The sequence below is a fragment of the Plecotus auritus genome, assembly GCF_963455305.1.
Source record: "Plecotus auritus genome assembly, chromosome: 5".
Classification (NCBI taxonomy): Eukaryota; Metazoa; Chordata; class Mammalia; order Chiroptera; family Vespertilionidae; genus Plecotus; species Plecotus auritus.
In genome coordinates, this window is record NC_137776.1 from 76,830,138 (window position 1) to 76,844,409 (window position 14,272).

The window sequence follows — 14,272 nt, forward strand, 5'->3', positions numbered from 1 at the left end:
AATTCATCACGGCCCAGATGAGCTACCACTCCTTTTTTTATTGGAGAGTAAGGGACATCCTTCAGTCTCTCACTTAAACAGAATTTTTTTCTCTTTTTGTCCATGTGTACATCTACCTTCTCTAGCTTAAAATATATTCCTTTGGCTCTGCCTCATAAACAAATTTCCACATGCTCTCTCTTTCCCCAGGAGTAGAAAGGAGTGCTGGTAAAGCAAGAGAGGAGCCTGGTCCACAATATTTAATAAAGCATTCACTCACTGTCAGGGTTGTGCCAGTGCAGGGTCTACCCCTGCATGACCCTGAGAGTGAATGTCTCCTTAAATTTTGTTTCCTAGGCTTTTCTCTGGACCCGCACTAGCCCAGGCCTGCTGCTTTACCTTCAGACTTAATGGAAACTATTATTACATTTCTATTCATCATTTGTGATTGCAAGAGAAGAGAAAGAAGAGCTACACTGTGTCTCACAAAATAAGGAGTGGTCCCTTATTCACCAAATGGGAACATGATCTGTCAACCCTGACGTTCTCCCATTGTGATTCATCAGTTCCAGCTTTTTCCCCCCTGGCCCATCATCCTCAACTTCTCCTACCATGAGCTGTTACCATCAACTTTTCCCTCCACAAGGCCTCAATCTTGACTTCTCCATCACGTGTTTTCAACACCAACTTCTCCTACCATGACCTCTTGCCCCCATCTTCTTTCACCATGAGCTCTACCTTTTTCTACTAAAATAATTTCTGCATTTTCTTTAGAGACATTCCTTACAAATATGGAAATTATGTTGTATTAACCCATTTTTTAAGGTTGAATTTGAGATTTCAAAGGTAAGAAAAAACGTTCACCAATTATAATTCCCCCAGCAATTGGAAAGAGAGATAGGAAGCAGTTCTTTGCATACCTTCCTCCATCTAGATACTTCCCCAATCCATATATATAAAAGGCTAATATGCAAAGTGTCCCCTCGGGAGTTCGACCACGAGACCAGGAGTTCGATCGCTCGCTATGATGTGTGCTGACCACCAGGGGGCAGCATGGAATGAAGGAAGGCCCTGGCTGGCATCTGACAGCTGGGGAAGGAAGGCCCCCAGCCAGCAGCCAGAAGGCCCCGATCAGCCCTGATTGCCGGCCAGGCCTGGGGATCCTACCCATGCACAAATTTTGTGCATTGGCCCTCTAGTTCTGTTATAATAAATCTCCCTCCTAATAAGGGTCTCTGCTGTATTAGATTTCTAGTTTCATCCAGTTTTCTGTCCCTTTTCATTCTTCTCCTGACATTAATTGACTTTAATGACACTCTTTGGACATTTGTGCTTATAAAATTATTTACAGGGGACAAAGACCAAAATGCTGCCTACCTATGAGATTTTCTCCAGGGTCATGACATTCTAAATTTTACATTAGTTTTTTTTTTTCTCTGGGATAAAATTAAATACTTTTAGTTATTTAGTTAGGTCAAGTGGTAGAATAAGGAGAATAGCCTTTTTTTTAATTTCAGGACCATTTTAAAGATTTTTATCATTATGAAAATATTTCAATTATTGGCTATTTTCATCTCATCTAAATTCTTCAAATTTGCTTTCTCTCATTTGGGATTCTTAAGTTTCTTTCTCTTTATTTTTAGCTTTAAAATTAAATGTCATATGTTAACCACATATCAACCTATAAAAATGGTAAGATATCTTTATGAGTAAAAGCAAGATTAATTCTTAATACATCCAATACTCTTTTTCTTTTTTTACTTTTCTTGCTTGTGTAGTTTGAATGTTGATCTTTGTGCTCATGAACTGGCTTGACCTGGTTTCATAAACTCTTATTTTTCTGGTATTGTCAGTTTTTAAATAACATCAAAGCAACAAAATCTTCCTAAGGAATCTAGAAAAAAAGGCATGCAGCATGGTCTTACTTCAAAATTAATTCCTTAGGCATTGTTTCAGCTTCTAAAAAACAAACAAACAAACAAAAAAAACAAACAAAAAAAAGAAAGAAGGAAAAGAAACAGCAATTCTTTTGTTTAAAAAAAATATATCTTGCATATTCAGAGGACATGCTTCTAAAAATGCTCCTGAAAGAAGAAAATAAACTATTTGACAGTTAACCACTTTAAAGGTTTTCTCTTTGCAGTGCTATTTCAAGTGTTTTGGGAGGAAGACTCAATGAAATGTTAGTTTATATTTAACACTTTGCATCTGTCAGAGTTCAGTCAGAGAGGCATGGCTACTGAGCATGAAGGGAATAAGTGGCTTGGGGGAGGAATGAGATACTGCATAGATGGGAGAAGAAGCTGGAAAGTGAAGCAGAATGGTGAACTGAAGGAAGGAAGGGCCACTGGCCCATTCTCCTGGGAAACCAGTGCAGGTGAATAAATCAACCTTCAGTAAATCTAAGGAGTCATGTCTACTCAGCTGCTGAAGGGGGGTGACAAAAGCTGAGCTCATGCTGAGGTCTTTGAACTTGTTGCTTCTATGTGTTCTGCTTCTGAGGCTCCTCCGCCGAACATCAAATATGAGCCTGGGGTCACTGCTGGCCAGCAGGAGGGAGAGACACAGATAGGAAAGGACCCACTGGGTGCCTCTGCATTGCATCTGACCACAAAGACCCTACAACAGTGGTCGGCAAGCCGCGGTTTGCCGCTCTGTTGACTAATGAGTTTGCTGACCACTGCCCTACAAGAATAATGACTCCTTTTCCTCTTCAGTGGACGGCAACTTCAATATTCACCATGGCCCAGCGTTTAACATACCGTCAGAGGCTGTCCTACAACACAGCCCCTAACAGAACTAGGCTGTCCTGAACCCCTGGGAATAGAATTGTTCCCAAGAAGGTTGGGAAAGCACCAAAATCTAGATGTGATGTGTGCCCAGGCTGACTTCATGGAGTTCATGCTGAGACCTAAGTTTCTAGTAAGGTTGTCTAAAGTGAAAACATGTCAGCAGGGCCTATGGTGGGCCCATCTGTGCTAAATGTGTCTGTGCCAGGATCAAGCGTGTTTTCTTATTGAGGAGCAGAAAATTGTTGTGAAAGTATTGAAGGCACAAGAACACAGAAAGCCAAACAAAATTTTAAAATGCTTTTTTTAAGTAATAAAAGCCAAAAAAAAAAAAAAAAAAGAATAATGATTGCTGCTTCACTTCCACCTTCCAAATCTTACCCAAATTCATCTGTTGGCCAACTTTAACATAGAAGCACAAGGGAAAGTGGATCCAGAGAAACATGGTCCTCACTCGGACTGGTTAAAATAGGACTCCCAGTATGCTCCTCCCTAGCGCTCCCTAGGACTTGTTGACTAGAGAGTTGACCCTGAGGGGCTGTAACCTCAGGCATTGCTGTGGGTTGACTGGAATGGCATAAGACAGTGGTCAGCAAACTGCGGCTCGCGAGCTGTGATTTGCCGTTCTGTTGACTAATGAGTTTGCCGACCACTGGCATAAGAGAAGTGGAACTTGTGAATGGTTTTAGAGACAAAAGTAAATTGCCTGGGCTAGTTTGTCTCAGTAGGTTGGAGCATCGGCCCTGACACCCAAAAGTTGCTGCTTTAATTCCTGGTCAGGGCACCGTTGGAGTGTGTGTGGGGGCAACCAATCACTCTTCCTTCTTCTCTCTCTCTAAAAGAAAAAAAATAAATAAATAGAAAAAAAAAGTAAATTGAATCCAAATATCTTAAGATTATGAGTAATTCCATGATAAAACTTAGATTTTGCTACTTTCTGTGTGACATTGCATTAATCTGTTTTTATTTTGTAAAATGGACTTTACATTGTAACTAGCTATCTTAGCATGGATTCCCTGGGTGCAGACCCTGAGGTGAGCTTTTGTGCAAAAAATGATGTATTAGAAAGTATTCTCAAGAAAGGGATGGCAATAGACGTAAATGAGTTATCAGTTCAGTCCCACAGTGGACTCTGATGAAAATGGAGGTTTCACCTCTGCATTGACTCAGCCAGGGGACACAGGGGACGAGACAAGTGGAGAATTTATACTCTGCGCTGTCAGTCATGGGGTAAGGCTACCTTGGGGGAATGTCCCAAGAACTCGCCTTTTCATATGCACAGGCAAAGCAGTCTAGCAGCACAAGGGAAGCTCTATCACAAAGCAACGCAGATATTAGCCGCGGGTAGTAAATTGCAGGGAAGCCATTGTGTAAGAAAATGGTAAGAGAACCAGAGGGAATATGCTTTGAGTGCTTGACAGGTATTACAATACTTTGGAAGGATTTTGTGCAGCTTCTCCCCCATCCCCCCCCCCCCCCCGCTTTTTATTGAATTTATTGGAGTGACACTGTTAAAATTATAAGGTTTCAGGCACACAATTCCACAACACGTCATCTGTACACTATATGGTGCCTGTTCATCACCCCAAGTCAAGTCTCCTTCCATCATGATCTGTGCAGCCTTAATAAGAAAATACATTTAAAATGCCTAGAAAGTTGACTGACACAAAGTAGACATCCAACAAAGTGTGAACAGCAGTAGCAGCAGGAGTAGAGGCACTGCTGAGTGGAGAGCGTTTAGAATAAACCATCTCGTGTCAGATAAGTGCAGCGACAAGACTGGCTTCAGTGAGAATGGGGAGCGGTTTGATAAAGCTCTGCATGCTCAGGGAAAACAGGACACCTCGGGGGCAAAATTGATGCTCACCTTATAAGCTATTAAAATACATTGTAAAGCTATTGTAATTTAGACAGTTTAGTGTCATCATGGGGACTGATAAATAGTTGAATGCAACACAACACATTAAAAAACAGACCAGAGGCCCTTACCGGTCTGGCTCAGTGGATAAAGCGTCAGTCTGCAGACTGAAGGGTCCCAGGTTCGATTCCAGTCATGGGCATGTACCTTGGTTGTGGGCACATCTCCAGTAGGGGGCATGCAGGAGGCAGCTGATCCATATTTCTAACTCTCTAACCTTCTTCCTTTTTCTCTGTAAAAAATCAATAAAATATATTAAACACACACACACACACACACACAAAACAAACCAGAGAATATGTAGTGATAAATCACATGATAAACAAGGCACTTTAACCTAATGAAGAAAGGATGGTATTTAATAGATGGTGTTGAGATTACTGGCAATCCCTTTGCAAGCGGAAATTAAATTTTGAATTTTATCTCATGCAATGTATGGAAATAAATCCCAAATGCAATCACAATAAAGATATTTAAATATTAAAACAAAATATAAGAATCTTGTGATAAGGTCTTCCCGAGTTTAACGTAAAAACAGATACCATCATCAAAATTTATGGCAGATTTGACAGCTAATTTTTTTAGACAAAGGACAAAATAATATATTGAGATAAAGTATTTGAAATATATGTAGTAGGAGGATTAATATCCAATAGGCATAATACATTCTCAGTAAGAAAATGAGAAAAAAATTAATAGATGAGAAACAGATTTATAACATACATAAAAATTAATACACATATGCAATGCTCAAATTCTGTAGTAGTAATGAAAAAATTATGAGATACAATATTTCTACCCATCAGATGAGCAAAATAATAAGAAAGCTTGCTAAGATATGGTAGGTAGAGAATAGATACTCTCACACACTCTTAGTGAGATTGAAAATTGGTTTGGGATTTGGGGAGACAATTTGTTATTGTTTATCAAATGTAAAGTATAATCAGCAGTTCCACATGTAGGTATATATCCTAGAAGTACACACACAGCTGTACAAAGAAGTGCATATAGAGATATTTTATTGCAGCATTATGTTTAGTAATGAGATTTGAAAATAATCTAAATATCCATTTTTTTTTAATTGGCAAATCCATATGAAGGAATATAATGCAGTAGTTAATGTAACAAACAAATTTCTTTATGCTCTTATGTAAAATGCTCTCCAAAACATACTATTAAGTATAAATAGCAACTTTTTAAAATGTTAAGTACAAAATTAGTCATTTATTAAGACACAATAAATTTGTAGACATACTTAGAAACATATCTTCTGCTCAAAGCACTCAGCAAACTGTTAATGTTTAGAGAAAAAAAAAACCAAAAGCCTAGGGTCTCAGTAATTTTGCTGATTTGTGATTTATGGTAGAATTTGATAAATAATGGATATTGGTTCAAATCTGGAAGCCAAATAATGTTTGGCCACCACATGTTTTGTTTAAGTTGAGTAACTATTAAATGAAACTTTATGCGAGTCACATAAGAAATCAGAATTGCAGCCTCTCTTTAAAAAAAAATCAGATTTGGCAACAGTAGGCAGGAATTCTGCCTGGCCGGTCATAACTTCAAGCCCATCAAAATACCTATTGACCCTTCTACTTACTTCATCTACCTGGAAATTGTAGGTTTGGGGGTTTTGCTTCTTAGGCTATTTTCACAATCACTATATTTAATATCTAAAATTCTTGACACCCTTCTTTGGATTATGATATACTACTAGAACCAATGATACATCTGCAACATGATGAAGTAGGCTTGTCCGAGTGCTCCCAAAATGGTGTATTCTCTTTTCAGTATAATGATGGCCACAGTGCCCATCACATGCACAAGGCACATCATGGAGCATCAGTGAGAGAGAGAATGAACGAATAAATATCGTAGTCCCCCACTTATTTGAGTTTCACTTTCCTTGATTTCAGTTACCTGTGGTTAACTGTGATCCAAAGATATTAAATGAAAAATTCCAGAAATAAGCAATTCACAAGTTTTAATTTGCATGCAGTTGTGAGTGGCATGATGAAATCTCATTCTGCCTGGCCCAGGAAATGAATTATTCCTCTGACAAGCATCTTCATACTCTATACACTCCCCACCTGTTTGTCACTAGTAGTCGTGTGCAGTTCATTAGATTGACTGTCATGGTACTGCAGTGCTTATATTCAAGTAAGCCTTATTTTACTTAATGCCACATTAACATAACTTTTATTATAGTACATTGTTATACTTGCTCTATTTTTAGTTATTGTTATCTCTTATTGTGCCTAATTAATAAATTAAACTTTATTCTAGGTATGTATGTATAGGAAAAAAACATCATATATATAGGGTTTGGTAATATCGGTGGTTTCTTGGAACACATCCCCCTTGGAGAAGAGGAGGCTACAGTAAATGAAATCGGTGTCTGTGGAACAGAATAAAGAAAATGAGTTATGGTTGAATACTCTACAACAGCTGAAGTTTTAAGAGGAAGTTAAATGTGATTAATCTTCCTTAGCTCTTGGCATGGCAACAGAAATACCTTCAGACTAGCTTCTTAGAAAATTGTGAGTTGCTTGGCTTTTGATGTAGATCAGAACCAATTTGGTAGAACCATAAAAGTGAAAGCTACTACTTAGGTAATCGGGTTAAGTCTAAATGATTAGGGGCAAAATCCAAGTCCACCATTTGTGTTTTCAAAGATAAAATAAAGGGTTTGTCTTTTCCTATTCTGGGAAATCTTTAGGTTTAACTTGAGAAGTAAATAAATTCTAAATAAAGCAGTGGACTAACATTCTACAGTGTCAATGGACTCTTCAGATAAGTAGAACATCCTGACAATAGAGTGTTTCCCTTGAATTAGAACTAATTGATAACCCATTTGTCTCTTAATGTGACTTAGACATTTCCTATATGCAAGGGATATAATCGGCATAGGGAATGAATATACAGAAAATCAGGAACCATTCACTAAAATTTCAACTCTTATCTGACTGCATTTTTAAATTTAGAGATAGCAACTTAAAGCATTTAATTTATATTTTAACATTTTCATTTGGTCTGTCACTTGATCTTTCTCTGTTGAGCTAAATGGCCCCAGTGTACACACAGGAAGTCTTATAAGAAAGTGAAGTCTTACTTTTTAATTAGAGCAAATGTGCTAAATGGATGTAAAGTAATTTGAATACAGCAGAGACCTCTTAAATCTCTATCAATAAATCTGGAATTGCAGCAGGTCTATCTCTGCACCATAGATTTAGTTAAGGTTGAGCTTGAAATATGACAGTGAAATTAATTTGTTACTAATGCAATCAAGTGTTTCAGTAATTCATGAGAAAGTAATTCCTCAATGTACATGACTCACTTAATAATTTAAGATGTTTCAGACTTGAAAATAGAACCAATGAGCTCTTCATAGATTAAAAAATAAAGGCATACAGGACCTGTTCCAAGTATTGCATTCCTTATATTCACTTTAATAATCGTGCTATTTATTTTTTGAAATAAAAATTGGGGGGTTAATGGTCTGTTCCTTTGTGATGTTTCTATAGACTCCACACAAAAATTATTATATCCTATGTATTAATAATCAGTTTGGTTCTGACTATATATTAAACATTTTAGTAAAATAATCATTGTACTAGTTGGATATTCATCATATATAACAGGTTTATTACAGGTAAAGATTTGTTTTGAAAAGCAATGATAGGTGTAAAAAATCTGGGTTTTAGAAATATCCATTTGACTTTGTCTATTTTATAAGCAACATTTTTTCTAGAGACATTTATTTAAAAATGCTGGCCAGTCTATATTACCTGTGCTACAAAAGAGATGAAATAATTTGACAAGATATAAAAGAGTAAAAGTTCCCCCCCCCATTTGATATTAACTATATACACTCTTTTTGCTAAAATACTAGTTGTCAAAGTGAAAAAAAAACAAAAACAAAACAAGTCCAATCCTGTAGAGAATTTTTTGAGTTTACTTGAGCCAAACTGGTGACATATACCAGGGAGCAAGATCTCAAATGCTCAGAAGAATAACAGTTTGCAGCTTCTTTTGTGTATTTAAGATTAAGAAAGGGGGAGGGGAGATTATGAAGGGGCATAGGAAAGATTACATGAGGATGGGAGAAAGCAAGGAGGGGATTAGCTCTCTTGGTGATGATTACAACTTATTTCACAGGTGTGTTAACCTAGATGGTCAGAAACAATGGACAGGGCTTGCTTAAGGCAAAGATAAGCCTTTTACTAAAGATCTTATAAGCCTGGGGCATGACTACCCACAGTGACCTGCCCAGTTAGAAATTTATAGTCACATCACCCTATGAGGTTACTTTCCAGAGAACACCTTTCTTTTTCTTTCATCCATACAGTAAAATTCATGTTTTTATCTTATTTTTATACTTTTCATTCGCTACTGTGTTTTTCTCTCTCCTTAATCCAATGTTTAAAAGAGTTCCATCCAATACTATAAAAATGATCTTCTTATTATTGTTTTTGATATTGGATGTTCAAAAGTCCTTCGAAAATGTGTTGTATGTAGGGGAGCAAAATGTGCCATTCCAAAATGGGTCTCTTTGGTGTGGGGATTAATTTAGGCTGATTACTTCCAAGAAATAAAAAGCTCTTGAAGAACTGTTTATTTCCCCTTAACTGCCTAAAAGAATTTAGATAGAGGGCTGTTCCAGGAAGGGAGCTATCACAGAGACATAACTATGTAACTACGGTACAAAGACTATGAGCTGGGTGTGATAGGCCCAGGAACTAAGCAAAGCCTGCTTGTCCAAGGCCCTCTTTGTGCCTCACTGTCTCTGCAGGGCATAGCAAACATTTGTTTATTAAACATGTGTTTTCCATTTCCATGTGCATTGCCTTCCTCCCCTTGAAGTCCCAGACCCTTAACCCCTTCTCCTTAGCTCAGGATGTCATATAAGCTTCAGTTAGTGGCTGCCCTTTGGGCATCACATTATTATTAAATGTATGTGGGGGCCCTGACCAGAGTACACCGGAGGTTAAAAGCCCACTCGCCATACGCATGTGCGAGGGCAATGACAGCAGTAGCATCATAGGTACTGCACAGGCGCACCCTTATATAACCTACTTCTGCTAATGTAGCACAGATGTTCCTATTTGGCACGAGGCCTCTTTTGTTTGAGTGAGTATGTAAGGTGTCACTAACCAGCTGGTTATTGGCTGCTTTGTTTGCAATAAAGCCTGATGCACTTACCTATGGCTGCTTGTGTCTTCTTCCAATTCCCAGTATCCAAAGAGCTCAAGTCCCTGGCAGAGGAATTTGGACACAACAGTGTACAAAATTAAATTTAATTTTCTCCTGGTAATCTATCTCATGTCAATTTATTTCTTATGCCAGACTGAAGAACCTAGAAGAGTAGAGGAGAAATGTTTCTTCCCTGACATGTATTAGCTAGGGTCTCTTAGCTACATGTTTATTTCAGCTCCTTAAACATTCTAAGTTTTTCCTTCACAAAAACAATGCTGGCTTTTATACAGTAGGATGTTTTGTTATTTAAGTTATATAAAACATGTTGAATTAGGCAATGCGTTTAGAGGGAGAAGAGAAGGTTGTTTCAATTTAATCCAAGCTAAATTCCAGCTGCCGAATACTGACAGTAACGGTGTGAATGAAAGGGGGCTAGGTAGCATATCTGCCAAGCTGAAGCGGGGAAGGTGACGGAGGATGGCTACCTGGCAGGCCTGACAAGTTTACTGACTGAAAGTAACCACACTGGATAATCTGATTATAAATAATTCCTCAATGGGAAGGCTGTGTTGGAGAGTCATGCTCCAGGCCTATAGCACTCTTAGTAAAAAGTTAATCTTTACCTTAATTGAGCCCTCTCCTTTGTCCTTATGTAGATAGGATTACATACTTTTAAAATGAAAAAGAGTGATATTCGCCTGGCCGGCGTTGCTCAGTGGTTGAGCATCGACCTATGAACCAGGAAGTCATGGTTCGATTCCTGGTCAAGGGCACATGCCCAGGTTGTGGGCTCAATTCCCAGTGGCGGATGTGCAGGAGGCTGCCAATCAATGATTCCCTCTCATCATTGATGATTCTATGTCTCTCTCCCTCTCCCTTCCTCTCTGAAATCAATAAAAATATATATTTTTTAAAAAAGAAAAAGAAAAAGAGTGCTCTTCTTTTCCAGACCCTCAGAATTGTACGTGCAACAACCCTCATAGGCACAAAAACTCCTCTTTGTTATCTTGTTGCCAATATACCACCTATATTTCTGTATATGATAACTATCCTGTACCCACCAGGATACGGGATAGATTTTGGGGTTTTTTTGTGTGTGTTTTGTTTTTTTGTTTGTGTTTTGTTTTTTTGTTTGTTTGCTCTAGGTTACTGTTTTTATTTCCATAGCCACCTTTCTCCTAGATAAGAACATTAGCAAAACCTGAGTCAGAAATGCCCTGTCTGTGCCAATCCTGTTCAATTTTCTTCTTCCAAGCATCTTCTCAGCAGCCAGTTACCACATGGAGCTTTTTCACAGTTTCAAAGGTTCTCCTCATTTTAAAACAGAAAAAAAAAAAAAAACTACATAAATCTCCATTTTACTTTTTTATCCTATCCTAGAGATTTCCCCACTCTGTTTTCTCCCACCTCCTTAATCTGCCACCAATGTATTTCATGCAACCTTCCTTACATTTTCTCCTTTGATTCTAAATGTATAAAAAGAACTGCAAATATGCCATTCTCCAGAGTATTTTCTCAGTCCACAGAGATCTTGCTTCTGGGCATGTCCACAGATTTTTGACTCAGCTAAACTCTTACCAACTTTTTCTGTAGGTTTGAATGTTCTTTCATGACAACTGGATTACACAAGGTACATAAAAGGCATCCAGTTACCCAGGAGAACCTTGACACGTGGAGTTTTGGTGCCATTAGTGCGCTTCCTATCAACCAAAAAAAGTTTAGGCTGTAATGAAAGATAAAAAGCACTTCTCTGAGCAAAAAGAGCTGCCATCTGGGGGATGCAGATTCAAGTGGCAACTCAAACTATGTTCTGCCAAGAGAAAACAGAGGCGATCTTTTATAGAAAAAGTTTTCAACCAGGCCCGTGCATGCAAAGGAGGAATTTAAATCTGATGAGTGTGGATTGGTCGATCTAGAATCTAGAATCTAGATGCAAGTGAGGGGTACAACCCGTGCAGTTCTTATTGATCAGGGCAGGTCTATTGGGTAAGCGTCATATGGTGATGATGGAATAAGGAACTTCCCTGCAGCCATTGACTTAGAGAAAACAGGCGGGGAAGAGGGCAGGAGGTTGAAAGTGCAATCTGGTGCTTCCTGTTAGCAAATGGCTGCTAAACTCTAGTTTTGAATTTAGGCCCAGTTAACTACAGGGAGTTCATCTTGACAGACAAATTCCTTCTTGGGGTTCACACACATTTTCTTAATCTAGTCTGGGCTCAGGATCAAAAATAGCTTTCATATAACATCCACAGGAATTCGAAGCAGCCCTGTGAATAATCTTTCTGTATCTCTGGAACATTCTCTTGTTTCTCGTGGTGTTGTCTGTGGCTCTGTTGCATTACCTCGTCTTACCTAGAGTGCTTACTTAAGATGCTTGTTACCAGGACCCCATTAATCAGTCATCCATGTCCATGCTTAGGCCCGAGAACCTGAATTTTAACAAGATTCTCTGGTTGTTCTTAGACACTAATTTTGTAACCACATAGAAACTGCGTTTCTTTAAAATGACCTTTTCTCCTTTCTTTCACCTGACTCACCTGCTTCCTCCTCACTTGCACGACCACTCCCTTAATCATTAAGCCCTCAGGACAGTGAGGGTCAGATCAGCATCAAATAATCTTAGAAACAATGCCTTGGGTCTGCTGATCACAGAGACAGTTCAGTCAAACCAATATGGCAGCAGTTAGATGGGCATGAGCAGAGTAAGAACAAGAGGCCAGGAACAGATGGTCACCCAGGGTGGAAAGCCAGGAGTGTCTAAAAACAGACAATAGTAGGGTGGGACCTCAGCCCCAGCATGACCTTTTCCTCCCCCAGCATATCCCTGGTCATTCGGTTTAGATCCCCTGACCTTTCATATTGAGGGTCATGTGATTTGGACCCTTCACTGGCCTTTCCTCCCCTGGCATGTCACAAGTCATGTGGTAGACCCCTTAGAAGAGAAGGGAGCTGGAGAATAGCCTCGTATGACTCCCTTGCATGACCACTCCCTTAACTATTAAGCCCTCAGGACAGTGAGGTTCCGACCCACATCAAATAATTTTAAGAATAAAGCCTCCAGTCCTTGACTACAGAGACAGTGTTTTGGCCAAACTAGAGCTAATATCCAGGCCTCAGTTGTGTTTCAGCTCTAGGCCCAGAAAAGCAACAAAACCAGGTGGGGCAATGCCATGGCTGATATCAGGACCAGCTGCAATGCCCTGACCCTGACCAGTCAGTGGAGACCATGACCTTGAAAGGGCACACCTGGAAGGATGATGAATATTCTATTGAGATCATCCCTAAAACCTCCAGATAAAAACCCTGAAGATGAAGAACCCAGTGCAGTTCTCTCTATCTCTTGAGCATACCCACACTTTTCCTCCCCCTTTCTTCCCTAAAGGGCGATAACTTTGTTTTCTTTCTCCTAAGCGCCAAGAACCCTTATCTTGTCTCTGTAACTTGTTTTCTGAGCCCATGGGTTCCAGCTGGCTCACTTCTTCCATGGCTCACTTCTTTTACCTTTGTGACTTCCTTTAGTTTTGACTCTGAATTCTTAGCCAAAACTGAAGGACTGAGATCTAACATCTGATGCTGTTCACCATTAACAAAACTAGATAGACCAATTAAACCTTGGTTGTGTTTCAGCTCCAGGACCAGAAAGTGGCAAAACCAGATAAAAAAATTCCATGGTCAAGTGGAGACCAAGACCTTGACCACAACCACTCCCTTAATCACTATGATTACTTTACCCTGATATAATCCATCCCAGGGAAGCCACCAGGGAGCCAAGTCTCTGAGCATTAGCTCATCTGTCTCTGGGTAAGGAGCATTTCCTAAAAATAAATGCTTTCTTTTTATTTTTTTGTATTATAAATCCTTACTTTTTTTTTTTAATATATTTTATTGGTATTTTACAGAGAGGAAGGGAGAGGGATAGAGAGTTAGAAACATCGATGAGAGAGAAACATCGATCAGCTGCCTCCTGCACACCTCCCACTGGGGATGTGCCCGCAACCAAGGTACATGCCCTTGACCGGAATCGAACCCGGGACCCTTCAGTCCGCAGGCCGACGCTCTATCCACTGAGCCAAACCGGGTTCGGCCTTACTTTTTTGATACAAGCTCTTGTTCCTGTTTTATTGGGCTCTGATGCATGCAGGCAAACAAACCCCTTTAGTCTGGTAACAATTTTTAGAAACACCTGATAAAATCCTCTCGGATAACTAAAATCTTTTCAGCAAATTTTAAAGCTTTGAGTTAGGATGTGAATCAGAGGAGTTGGAGATAAATCCTCAGGTAGGTCAATACTTTTTTTCCAAATTTTGTTGGAGTAATGAGGAATTGATGATGTCAGTTTTATTGAGACATTTCAATAACACTCTCTATCCTAAAAAATGGCAATACTATC